The 14,459-nt window shown below is 36.4% G+C and overlaps 1 protein-coding gene across 9 annotated transcripts in view; it reads left to right on the top strand.

Moving 5' to 3' along the window:
• The window catches only part of RIT2 (Ras like without CAAX 2), a 468,395-nt gene that overhangs the window by 317,152 nt on the left and 136,784 nt on the right, over positions 1–14,459 (top strand). The window lies entirely within an intron of this gene.

The raw sequence follows: 14,459 nt of genomic DNA, 5'->3' as shown, positions 1-14,459 counted from the left end.
TTCAGGCTGTAGGTGTCCTTCTGTCTAAAATGAGTCTCTTGTAGACAGCAAATAAATGGGTCCTGCTTTTTTATCCAGTTTGACACTCTGCGCCTTTTGATGGGGTCATTAAGCCCGTTCACGTTCAGAGTTACTATTGAAAGGTATGGGTTTAGTGTCATCATGACATCTATTCAGTCCTTGTTTTTGTGGATTATTCCACTGAACTTCTTCTTAAAGGGGAATTTTAAGAGTCCCCCTTAAAATTTCTTGCAGAGCTTGTTTGGGGGTCACATATTCTTTCAGGTCCTGCCTGTCTTGGTAGCTCTTTATCTCTCCTTCCATTTTGAATGAGAGCCTTGCTGGATAAAGTATTCTTGGTTGCATGTTCTTCTCATTTAGGACCCTGAATATATCCTGCCAGCCCTTTCTGGCCTGCCAGGTCTCTGTGGAGAGGTCTGCTGTTACCCTAATACTCCTCACCATAAAAGTCAGGGATTTCTTGTCTCTTGCTGCCTTAAGGATCTTCTCTTTATCCTTGGAATTTGCAAGCTTCACTATTAAATGTCGAGGTGTTGAACGGTTTTTATTGATTTTAGGGGGGGGATCTCTCTATTTCCTGAATCTGCATGCCTGTTTCCCTTCCCAGATTAGGAAAGTTTTCAGCTAGGATTTGTTCAAATACATATTCTGGCCCTCTGTCCCTTTCGGCGCCCTCGGGACCCCAATTAAATGTAGGTTTTTCTCCCTCAGGCTGTCTTTTATTTCCTTTAATCTGTCTTCATGGTCTTTTAATTGTCTGTCTCTTTTTTCCTCAGTTTCCCTCTTTGCCATCAACTTGTCTTCTATGTCACTCACTCGTTCTTCCACCTCGTTAACTCTCGTCGTTAGGACTTCTAGTTTGGATTGCATCTCATTCAATTGATTTTTAATTTCTGCCTGATTGGATCTAAATTCTGCAGTCATGAAGTCTCTTGAGTCCTTTATGCTTTTTTCTAGAGCCACCAGTAGCTGTATAATAGTGCTTCTGAATTGGCTTTCTGACATTGAATTGTAATCCAGATTTTGTAACTCTGTGGGAGAGGACTGTTTCTGATTCTTTCTTTTGAGGTGAGGTTTTCCTTCTAGTCATTTTGCTCAGTGCAGAGTGGCCAAAAAAAAGTTGTATTGGGAAAAGGAGAAAAAGAAAGGAGAGAAAGAAGGAAAGAAAAGAGAAAAAGAAAAAAGAAAAAAGGAAGAAAAAAAGAAAAAAGAGAAATAAAAGAGAAAGAAAGGGAAAAAAAGGGGTGGGGGAAGCAAACAAATAAAAAAGCAAAAAAAAAAAAAAAAACCAACCAAAAACACAGGGGCGTATCTTCTGATTCTGTATACTTTAAGTCCCTTGCCTTCCCCTGGAACTGGTCCTTCTAGCTGGTCTTCTGGGGGAGGGGCCTGTTGTGCTGATTTTCAGGTGTGAGCACTGGGGGGAGCTGCTGTGCCCCTGCCTGGTGCAGGGCTCAGTGGGGGCTGTTTACCCCGTGAGGCCGCAGGAGGAACAACCGCAGTGGCGGGGCCAGCTCTGCAGCCCTGGAGTCAGCCCCCGCAGTAACTCCGGAGCTCTCCGTTTGCAGGGCCTGGAGGCTCCGGGGCGGGGCCGCTGATCTGCTCAGCTCGGGGCAGGAGCGTCCTTGCGGTCCTGGGCCCTCCCGGCCTCTGCCTGTCCCGGGGGGAGGCCTAATCCTGGGCTGTGACCCGTGCCCTGTGCTCCGGGGCCTGCGCTGTTGGATTCGCGCTCCCGCCCCGCAGCCCCCTCCGCGGAGCCGCCGCCCTCCCCCCTCCGAGCTGCTACGGGTTCCGCCGTGTGCTGCAGCCCTTAGGGAGCTCGGGGCGCTCTTCCTGGGGCGTAGGTGTCTGTTAGTGTCCCAGGGAACCCGAGGTCACCCCCGCCCTCCTGGGTCCTGCTCCACCTCCCTGCGGGCCCCTTTCCGCCCGGGAAGGTCGGTGCAGCTCCTGCTCCTCCGGGACGGGGCTCTCCTGTCCTGGGGACACTCGCCCCGGCCTCAGCCCGGCTCCTCGCGGGGCCCCTCCCCCTTGGAGGCCTTTTGTTTCTTTATTTCTTTTTCCCCGTCTTCCTACCTTGATAGAAGTGCGAACTCTTCTCACTGTAGCGTTCCAGCTGTTCTCTCTTTAAATCTCAGGCCGAATTCCTAGATTTTCAGGATGATTTGAAGGTTATCTAGGTAATTTGGTGGGGACAGGTGACTTGGGGACCCTACTCTTCTGCCATCTTGCCCCCAGGCTCGACATTTTTAATTTTAATGAGCTCCAGCTTACCAATTAATTGTTCATGGATTATGAGGAAAATTCTATCTAAAAAAGTATTTTTTTCTAAAAAAAAATCATTGCCATACCCAAGATCATCTTGGTTTTATCCTATGTTATCTTCTAGGCAATTTATAGTTTTACATTTAAATCTATCATCATTTTTTATCATCAATTTTGAGTTAAATTTTGTGGAGGTCAAAAAGTCTGCATGTAGATTTTTTTTGCATATGAATATATAATTGTTCCAATAACATGTTTTGAAGATTTTTTTGCTCTCTTGTATTGTGTTTATTATTTCAGCAAATATCAGTTGATTGTGCTTATGGGGGTATATTTTTGGGCTCTGTATTCTGTTCTATTAGTCTATTTGTGTATTCTTTCACCAGTACTGTATTGCCTTAATTACTACCAATTTATAGGAAATCTTGAAATCAAGTAGTGTTAGTCCTGATTTTGTTCTTGTCCTTCAATATCATGTTGGCTATTCTGGGTCTTTTGCCTCTCCATATAAACTTTAGAATCTTCTTGTCAATATCCACAAAATAATTTACCGAAATTTTGATTGAGATTGTATTGAATCTACAGATCAATTTTGGAAACCCTGATATCTTACGGAGTTTTTCTAACCATGAACACGGTGTATCTCTCCATTTATTTACTTCTTTGATATCTCTCATCAGAGTTGTATAGTTTTTATCATATGAATCTTATGCATATTTTGTTTATATCTAAGTATTTTATTTTGGGGGTTGCTAATGTAAGTGGTATTGTTTTTTAAGCTATAATTGACATACAATATTTCAGATGCACAAGCTAAGATGTAAATATCTTTATTTTTTTTTAAGATTTTATTTATTTATTCATGAGAAACAGAGACAGAGAGAGAGATTGAGAGAGAGAGAGAGAGAGGGGCAGAGACACAGGCAGAGGGAGAAGCAGCCTCCATGCGGGGAGCCTGATGTGAGACTGGATCCCAGGTCTCCAGGATCACACCCTGGGCTGAAGGCAGATGCTCAACCGCTGAGCCACCCAGGTGTCCTGAATTAGATATCTTTATACATTACGAAATGATAACTATGATAATTTCAAATTTCACTTGTTCATTGCTAGTATATGAAAAGCATGTGATTCTTTTACATTTACCTTGCATTCTTTTTGGTATCGTTTTTTAAAAATTTATATTCTAGGTAGTTAACATATAGTGTAATATTGATTTCAGGAGTAGAATTTAGTGATTCCTTACTTACATGTAACACCCAGTGTTCATCACAAGTTCCCATCTTAATACCCATCACCACCCATTTAGCCCATCCCCTCTACCACACCTCCTCTCCAGCAATCCTCAGTTCTCCATCGTTGAGAGACTTTTAATGCTTTACTTCTTTTTTAACCTTGAATTATGCAACTTAGCTATTGTGGTTTTACTTCTAGGATTTTGTTTTGTTTTTCATTTAGATTTTCTACATAGATGGGTCATGTGACCCATGAACAAAGTCTTATTTCTTCCCAATATATACACCTTTTATCCCCCTCCCAACATACACACTTTTTTTTTTTAATCCAAATTAGCTAGGACTACTGCTACAATGTTGAATATGTGGTGAAAGGAGACATCCTTGCCTTATTACTGATCTTAGCAGGAAAGCTTCAAGTTTCTTACCATTGTGTGTCATGTTAGTTGTAGATTTTTTCTTTTTTTTTTTATGGAGATTAAAAAAATAAACCCTGAGGAAGTTTCTCTCTACTCCTAGTGTGCTCAGAACTTTTATCATTAACGGGTGTTGGATTTCATCAAATGTTTTTTCTGTATTGATATGATCACGTATTTTCCCTTTTCAGCCTTTTGACATAATTGATTACATTAATTGGTTTTTGAATATTGAACAAGTCTTGAACCCTGGGTTAAATCCCACTTGGTCATGGTGTATAATTCTTTATACATTGTTGGATTTGATTTGTTAATATTTTACTGAGGATTTTTGCACCTTTTTTCATGGGAGATAGTGGTCTGGAGTTTTCTTGAAGTGTCGTTTTGGTATTAGGGCAATGCCGTGTCATAGAATGATCTAGGAAGGATTTCCTCTGTTTCTAACTTCTGGAAGAGATCATAGAGAATTGGTATAATTTGATAAAGTTATGGTAAATTTTCACTCTACAGTGACTCCATCTGGACCTGGTACTTTCTAAGCTATCACTTATTGAAATATTATTTCATTAATAAATATAGGCCTATTCAAATTGCCTGATTATTTGTGTGAGTTTAGGCAAATTATGTTTTCCAAGAAATTGCTTGATTTTATCTAAGTTGAAATTTATGGGAACAGAGTTCATAAGATTCCTTTGTGTTTCTTTTAATGTTCATGGGATCTGTAATGATCTGTTCTATTTTTGCTATTAGTGATGTGTGTTCTTTTTTTCTTAGTTATTCTAGGTAGCAATTGATTTTATTGATCTTTTCAAAGAGGAAACTTTTTTTTATTGATCTCTTGATTTCCTATTTTCAATTTCATTGATTTCTACTGCAATTTTTCTTTTTCTTTTGCTTATGTGGATTTAATTTGCTCTTTTTTTCTCCTAGTTTCATAAGGTATAGGATCAGATGATTGATTTTAGATCTTCTTTTCTAATAGATGCATTCAATATTGTAAATTTCCCTTTTAGTCGTGCTTTTTGCTACATCCCATAAATTTTTGATGTGATTTCATTTTCACTTAAAGTATGTGTATATATAAAATTATCTTGAGATTTTCCTCTTTGACTCATATGTTATTTAGAAGTGTGTTTAACTTCCCAGTATTGGGAGATTTTCCAGCATTTTTTTTTTGTACTTGATTTCTAATTTAATTTCATTGTGCTCTGAGAACAGACATTGCATGATTTCTATTCTTTTAAACTTAAGATGTGTTTTATGGCTCAGGATGTGGTCTATCTTGGTGAATATTCCATGTAAGCTTGAGAAAATGCATATTCTGCTGTTGCTTATAGATGCCAATTATATCCAGTTGATAGTGCTGTTGAATTCTACTATGAACTTACTGATTTTCTGCTCGTTGGATATATTCAATTCTGTTAGGGTGTTTAAATCTCCAACTATAGAGCAGCCCAGTAGCTTAGCGGTTTAGCGCCGCCTTGGCCCAGGGCCTGATCCTAGAGACCCAGAATCGAGTCCCACGTCGGGCACCTGCATGGAGCCTGCTTCTCCCTCGGCCTGTGTCTGTGCCTTTCATGAATAAATAAATAAAATCTTAAAAAAAAAATCTCCAATTACATTAGGGGATTCATCTACTTTTTATAGTTATACCAGTTTTCTATCAGTTATATCTCAGGACATACTGCAACAGCAAAGTTAATACACATTTAAGACCAATTATAGGTGTAGTGGTAGACATTCATGTATACGCGGGTATGGAGAAGATGCTAAAATGATTACATTATAGATCCTTTTAATTTATCAATAGCTAACATACTGAGTAAGGTATTTATTAAAGGAAAATTTCCTATCTGATTTGATATGCTTTGGACAAGGTAGATGGATGTGGAGGAGCATTTAAAAGAAAAATATTATTTTCCTGCACTATTATAAAATAGAGCAGCCACTCTTTTGATAGTGATAGTATATCCAGATCTACAAATTAAAGACAGATGAAATAATAGTATCACAGAACTAGCTGTTCTTCATTTCAAAAGAAATCGAGTCCATTAATTAGTTCATTATTAAAATCAAATATTATAACGTGAGATTGAGATCAGCAATCTTCTTGGCAATCATCTAAGAAGGGCTTAACCTAAGGATTTATACCTCTCACTCCATTTTAATCCATACATGTGAAGATGTGGTTCAATTCCTTTCCCAAAATCCATGCTTTGAGACAAAGTAAATCACTAGTATACAATATGATGAGGATATTTAGAAATATTGATCAGCCCTCACATCTTACCCTTTCATCAGATGGCTAATTACTGGAGAAACTAAGATTAGCTTGGGGCCACTAGCTGAGGATTCCAGGTTGGAGGCTACATTAGAGGATATGGAAAGGAAGAGAAGAGGAAACATAATACCTTACTACACCACATACACACACACACACACAAACCATATTAGCACCTTATGTGATTCATTCCTAGTCCTTTGCTTTCTCACTATCCATTTCCTCTATGTTAACTGACAAGAAAAGAAATTGGATTTTTTCAGTGACTTGGCTGGCTCCTGATGATATCTTTGGAAGTTATTTTATCATTCTGATATATTTCTTTAACAGTCCCTGGGCTATAGGGCCCAGAGCAGATGGATGATTTGTTTTCTCTCATTCTGCATGATAAAATCCTTCTTGGAAAGAAACTTTTCTTATGTCAAAGACTATGGACATCAAGAAGGACTCTGTTTCTGTTGTTCAATATGATATCATCTTAATAAATAAGATCCTGAAGCTGCCAATTCCTTTGCATCAAGGTGGTAGCAGGTCTGGAACTAAGATGCTAAAAAACAAATTAACTTGGAGCAACCTTAATAGCAGAAATACTAATAGAAGCATTTAACTAATTGTGCACACATTGAATGGCAACCATTGCAAAGGGTAAATATGAATATATACATATAAATAATATAAATACAATATACTGCTAGTACTAATAACCAAATCTGTAATATATTAGTTTTTCAGATGAAGAACTAAAAGCTTAGAGTTAACTCAGTATCTTTTTTCAAGTTTTACAGGTAGTATTGGCATACTTGATTCTGATAAAAGTCAGCCTGACTCCAAAACCCATGCTTTTCTTTACTTTGCGCTTTTTTTATACCTGGCCTCTAGAACATTCTCCCTTTATCAAGTTGGATTTCTAAAAATCAAGTTTTAGAAACTATAGTTTCTTCCCTTTGCTTGACTCAATTGTACCTTTTTACCTCCCCCTATATCTATAGTTTATACTTCTGGACACTAGGGACTTCTTGCATATAAATGTCCATAAATGGCCCTCTGAGTGCAAAAGCAGAAAGAGTAGCACTTGATTAGGGTGCAGTGTACCCACCTGAGGCCACATGTAGTGGTGGTTTTTGGAGAGTGTGCCCTTGAGCGAGATAGATTGCTTCATAACCTAGACTCAGTCAGATGCCCCCAATAAGTGGAGGTTCTTATAAAAAACACAAGTTTACCCATGAAACAGTGAGAGAGGCAGAGACATAGGCAGACAGAGAAACAGGCTCCCTATGGGGAGGTTGATGTGGAACTTGATCCCAGGACCCAGGGATCACAACCTGAGCCAAAAGCAGACACTCAACCACTGAACTACCCAGATGGCCAAAAGTGGAAGTTCTTAAGAACAAATTGATGGGGGAGTGAGGTTTCAATGTACTGAAGGATGGTTTGACTTCAGGAAGGAAGGAAGGAATTGAAGGTACTGAAGGAAGTTTGACTACATGATTCTGTATCTTTTTTAATATGCAACTTGGCACTCTCCAATGAGGACAGAGAATTAAATTTCTCTATACTGAATTGCATACTCAGTGTTTGAGTCCCTGTAGCATGTTGCCAGTACTCTCACATTTCCGTAACATTATGTGTCAGCCACCTCTGAATCTTTCTGAACTTGACCATCTGTTTCCCTGGACCTCTGGAACCTCTGTTTGACCAAGTTCTTACATCATTAACTAAACCTAAACTCTGCAACTTCCTATGTCCTACTGCTTGTAAAACTCAAGGAGGGGTTACCATGGAATCAAATATGTACATCACCTGGTATAAAATTCTAGTTAACATTATTTTTCCATCTAGAAGCTATGTTTTTCTTTAAGGAAAACCCCTGTTTTCTCTCTTCATATTTATTATTTATATTGTATATATTTTATCCATAGTAACTCCTCTAACAAATCTTTTAGATTTTTGGTGCTTTTATTTAGCATTTTATCTGATTAGATATGATTAGTCTCATTGGCATTACATTTTTTTTCTTCCAAATCACATCTTAAAATGAATGAAATAGAGCAAAATATTATTCTTAAACAAATGTAGACAAATTTTAGTCACAAAATTGTTTTATACATCATAATTTCATAGCACACCAGACCTGTCACCTTTCTTTCTAGAAAGAACCCTAAATGATGTAAGATTTCAATTCTAATTCTTTGGTTGTGAATGTGTTACTGAGGTCTTGCAAAAACAGAATATCAGATCTCTCTTGTGTGCTCTTGGAAATAAATTGTATCTAATCCAAAGAAATTTGGGGGCAGCCAGGCATCCCTACATTATCTCATAATTAGAAAACAGCCAATATTACTACTGAGATTATTTGTAGTTTAATTTACACATACCCCTCCTATTACTCTCTGTATTGGTTCATTTCATTTGTTGTATTAATGCTCCACACCAGAAATTATGTTAGCATTCATTATGTGCAACAAAATAACCTGCCAATCCACTCACATACTGCATACATTTCATTAAATCAAGAAAGGGCAATAAAACTTAAGTGCCCAGTTACCTTCCCTTTTCTAAGATTCACAACAATGTACATAATTTCCCAAATGTTCCTGCAGACCTACTTGACCATGAAAGACTGTGAGAGGCTGGCATTAGAATCTCTCTGTTCACAATAGACATAAAATAGCTGGGATATGGGTTCATAAAATCCAGACAGCTCAATTTATTAATGGTCTATCTTTTCCTATTTTGAAATCTAGCATGCCATCATTTTTGTATTAGAATCTATTTATACCCCACTATTTGTTATTAAGCTCATTATGTTATTCTGTTCACAATACATTATTTAAATATATTTAAACTATTCATCCCTCTGTTGTCTGATGGAGTTCTCATGTTTTAAATGGAAAGCAATACTGCAACTGACAAATGGAAATATATTTCAAAATTTATACTTTTAAAATGTATGCTTCAATCAGCAGCCTATCATGGAAAACCATGGACAACAGTAAATCAAAGATGACCACTTTGCCTTTATTTCCCAGTTTCATTTAAAGAATGAAAAGAATTCATTTTGAAGAAAAAAAACCCCACTAAATTAATTTAATCACACATTCTTGTTGCTAACAAAACACTTCCTAAGGAGGAGGCAGTGTTATTTTTAGCCTTAGATCCTTTAATTGTCATGTGAGAGAACTAATGTAATAAGTTCACTTCCATGTCTGGTTCCTTGCTGATTGATGAAGTTTGTAAAAATATGGGAACTTTGGAAGTATAAAGCTGTGGAATTGATTATTAAGCAAGAATTCCAGAAATTATATATGCAAATAAGTTTTGAGTCTTTCAAAAAAGTCTTACATTTATTTTAAGTGACTTTGGTTGTTGGTCTTTAACATCTCTTTAGGAAGTCTTACAATATGAAGACTACTGGGATATTACTGCTATCCCACTAGCCCTCTCTTGTCATAGTAAACATTCATGAAAATTTATTTGTGATATTTCTTATATCTCTCCCTATTGTGGATTTCAATTGTATATTCTCTCATTGGCAAAAAAAAAAAAAAAGTGTTCTTTCCATCTTGTTTCCATTAGTGATTGGTGTTTTTATTAGAAGTGTAATTGAGTCCAATTTGTCACCTCTGAAATGAATGTTATTCATAAAAGCAGTACCTAAGGTTTTTGAGTTGTCTGTATTTGCTTCCTACTTCCATTTCAATGCTTTCTTTTTAGCTTGATTCTGGCCACACCTCTTTTAACCAAGTGTTAACATGATTTAAGATGAAATAGCAAAAGAAGCAGTTCAATATGACAACTGACTTGAGAGTCAGTCCAATGGAATGATCTAATGAATATTAAGCCATTCACTTTGATAACCTTCCTGAGAACAATTTCAATAGGACTCTGTAGTAGAAGCTTCTGGCAACTGAGTAAAAAATGAACTAGAGCCTGTTAGGTGGCATTTTGCTCATCTGACAAATGTCTGTGATCTATGGACAAGAGCAGGTTACTGGATTACTATTCCAGGTAACATAAATATGCACTGACAAGACTCTCCATGCAGTTGGAATGAACATCTCTAACAATGGGGGTGGGATTGGAGAATGAATATTGAGAACTAGGTATCCAGCATGTCTGGAATGACACAACCTAAGAGGTCTACATAACATCAACAACCTTTATGAAGAAAATATGTGATAGAAACCTGTCCACTATGACAGAAGTTAGACTTTAAGTTCCTTTTGTTTATTTCAGGGTTCTATATGGAGATTTCCGAAGGGAACTTCTCTCAGATGACTAGTATTACCTTTGGGTTCTCCTAGTTATAACTGTTAACATTAGGGAAGTGTGAGAGATTGATTTCCTTTGAGAGTCTGTACCCTTTGTGCTCCGAAAATTCAACTGACTGTCCATGGGGAAAGTCAGCCTCAGAAGATATATAAAGTTCAAGAGCTGTCAGCTCCCAGGAGGGACTGCTTTAGATCCCGGTTACCCTTGTCTTCTTAGAAAAGCCTTTGAGATTCACTGCTACGCTCTGTCTTTAAACTGGCAGGAGTTTTAAGAGCATAATTCTAAACTATTAAGTCTCAGGACATTAGAACTCCTAATGTTGTGATGTTTATAATTTAAATTTATTTGTAGGAATACATATAATTTTATTGTCTTGCAAACTTTTAAAGATTTCTTTAAGGCTGAATGACTCTTAAACTTCTATAATGTACAGTATGGTAGAAAAGATCCTGACCTGTTATTAATGAGCCACATCCTTTTAGGGATACCATTTAATACTACTGGGATTCTAATCAGAAAATGAGGATAGTTAGACTATATGACCTTGAAGTCCTCTTCTATAGAAGTAATAGTTTTACTGACTAGTCATCTGAACAGAGGATGGACTGGGGAGTCAAATGTCCCAAACATCTGGGATCCCCCACCAATTGAATAAAACTTTGCTTTCTTTATATACCCAGAATCAAAAAATGCTGCTTCAAAGGATTATTTACATATTCACAATTCAATGATTTCTGAAAATAGCACTGGGGCTTCCCACTGAGAGAAAAGATTTGCTCTTCCAACAAATCTTGGACAAAGCAAAAGGAAATCTGAGAAACCTCAAGCATTCACCTATAGTAACCAATTTGCAAAAGTGCTATTTGGAATCTGTCTCCTGCTGAGGCTCTAATGTCCAATTTCTTCGACAGAGGATTTACACATGAAGTATGATAATGTTTGGCAAGGAAATTAACATAGTCATAGATGGAACAAATACAGAGAGTACCTCAAATTAACTACAGAGCAATTACAATGACATCGTGCACTGTGCAGTAGTCCATTAAGCAATATTAGATCACCAGCTTCCTGTGTTACTGGCTTTATTGTCAGGAACAAACCTAACTTAGCTTAGTGGCATTTTGTGTAGCAGTCAGGATTTTACATATGCTAACACACTAGGTCTACCCAGGGTTCTGAAATGCATTTTTAGAATCACACACACACACACACACAATCACTTCATTCTTTTTTTTTAGTTGCAATTCAAAAGTACTCTTATTTTGTAATTTATAAACCTAAGTAGTGGTATGTATTGAATAGTAAGAATTTTTTTAATTCTTACATGATTCTGTTAATAATATGTTAATAATAATTATATGTATTATAATTATATGTGTAATAATTATATGTAATATAATTATAATTAACATATTATTAACATTATTAATGTTAATTATATTACATATAATTATATTATAATGTTAATAATTATTATTAATTATTAATAATAATTATCATTGTTAATGTTGATTACATTACATATGATTGTATATTATAATAATGTTAATATAATGTTAATAATTATAATTATTTATAATATAAATATATAATTTTTGTTATATAATTTCATATATGATAATTTCATATTTGTATGTCATGTGTAAATTTTTAAAATATTATAGGGATCATATCAAGGAAGAAATTATTGCACTACCAGATTCCCTGCTATCATTACTGCTTCCAAATAGTTTATCCAAATCCTCCTGGATGCTATCTTTATTTGGTTTGAAAATGCTCCAGACAAAACAAACTTACATCTCTCCTGTATGTACAATTCCAGAGTAAAAATTTTCCTGAAAGAAAAATTTCCTCACATAGGAAACCTTAATAGTTTATACTTATAGTTTTGGGTTTGGGGTTCCCCCCCAACTACTTTTTGTGTGGAGAAAATCACTCCCCATATAGATAAACATCCATACTCACATATGTAATTAATGTGAGCTTATGAAGAACTTTGGAGTATTTATCACTGTGACATTAGCACCTAGAATGGTTTCTGGCAAACAAGGAACGTTCAATAAACATGGGAGCTTTATTGGAGTAAAATGTTTATTTGGAAAAGGAAGGCTATAGGCAAGTGCTGTCAGTAAAGTTCCTATCTGCAAAAACACTTTTCATCCTACAATGACCTCCTTGGTTATCAACCCTCCTACCCACTATAAAAAATTAAGTTTGGGAAAAGGCATATTATAAATCTAAGAATGTTCTTAGTTCTCCATAATTTGATATAATTAATTATAAGCAGCATACCCAGAGACTGCAAAAGGTGTTCCAGAACCAGAATTAATTATCCAAGTAGGGCTATTTGCTTAGCATTAGACTGTGGTACTCCTTGCACCCAACCACCTCATTTATCAGAGGAAGAAATCGAAGTTTAGAGTTTCATTGACCAAGTCAAGCCTGCTAACAGTGTTGGTGACTAGACTTTGAGATCTTGATACTAACTTTTAGCTTTTCATGCTGACATGAAAAACTCATCCCCTTTGAATTACCTAGTCGGTTCCACCAGCCAATAGTAGTAAGTGCAGTGTAAAACATCAGTGTGAATTACCTGGCTGTTTAACTGAACTGATGATTTATTCCAGGTCAAAGTACTTAAAAGTATATAGCCAGAGTCCCAGTTTTAAGTAAATGGTCATCACTGAATTTAACAAACACTGCTGCCAAGATATTTTTAACTATAAATAAAAGAATGGAAAATTCTCAGATTTATAATAAATAGCACACCAAAGTCAGAGATCCAGCTTATATTCTGGCTGACAAGTATTTGCAGACAGATGTCAAGTATGGAGGGAACGGATCACCATTGCCTCTAATTTGATATCTTCAATGCCTCAGTAGCTGGATGATTTCCCATCCTTGAATATTGGCCCATTAAGCTTGTCTTTTACTGCTCAGCAGTAAACTTGAATGGCAGAAAATAAATAGTTAAAAACTAATCAAATGGAAGGCAAGGGTCCAACATGATCTCATTCATCTGAAATGGGGAAGTGTAAATGGCAACCAGAGGCTAATTTGGAAAAAGCATGAAATGCTTATTTTCTGTAGCAAGGAGAAAATAAGATCTTTACAATCATGTGGAAAAAAATTAAATGAACAATGTGCTCTGGAATGATCCATTCCTATGCCCAGAATACAATTAGAAATTTAAGATACATGCTTCCATTATAAAACATTCAGATGATGTGATTCAAAGCATAAACTGAGTAGAGGAAAGCAGAATGGAAACGCAAAGTGTGAACTTGGACAATAGTACATGGAGGGTCTTGGATGACTGGTTCCTTATATTTGTCTTGCTGCATAAGTCCAATCAACTGCCTCACTACTTTTTTTTTTTTTTTTTTGCCTCACTACTTATTATAAAGCATGACTGAATGTAGTAAATTGACTGTTCTCTATTGAGTTCAAGTGTGGCCCTGCCGTAATCTGAACTAGGGATAAGTCCTCTGTTGTTCCACACAGGCTGATGGACACAGACAGGAATAGATCTGAGCAAAATTATGAGTAATTCAATTTTGGTCTTCTCCCTCCCAACCTTTTCCTCTCTACAAATATGTCTCTTTGGATATTCAGCTCTTTCTACTCATTGCCTATATATACACAACAAGTGGTGTTTATGACTAAAGTCAGTTTTGCTCATTCAAGTTTGCTTTCATTCATTCAGCCAATACACCTTCCTTACCCCTACCTAAGTAATCAGTTACTGGACATGAATAAGATACGATCCTCACCCTTGATCTTATGGACCATCAAACTCTAGACTTAATGGGCATATTGAACATAATTGAACATTTCTAGAGAAACATGATCACATTAACTTCATGTATATATACGTCCTAATCATATATTATCTACCTATATCTGAGCTGCATTGATCCTTTTTAATAGTTTGATAGATATCTTGTTTTGCTTCAAGAATGCCTCTCTCTCACA

The sequence above is a fragment of the Canis lupus genome, chromosome 6, assembly GCF_048164855.1.
Source record: "Canis lupus baileyi chromosome 6, mCanLup2.hap1, whole genome shotgun sequence".
NCBI lineage: Eukaryota > Metazoa > Chordata > Mammalia > Carnivora > Canidae > Canis > Canis lupus.
This window is presented reverse-complemented; position numbering and strand designations above follow the sequence as displayed.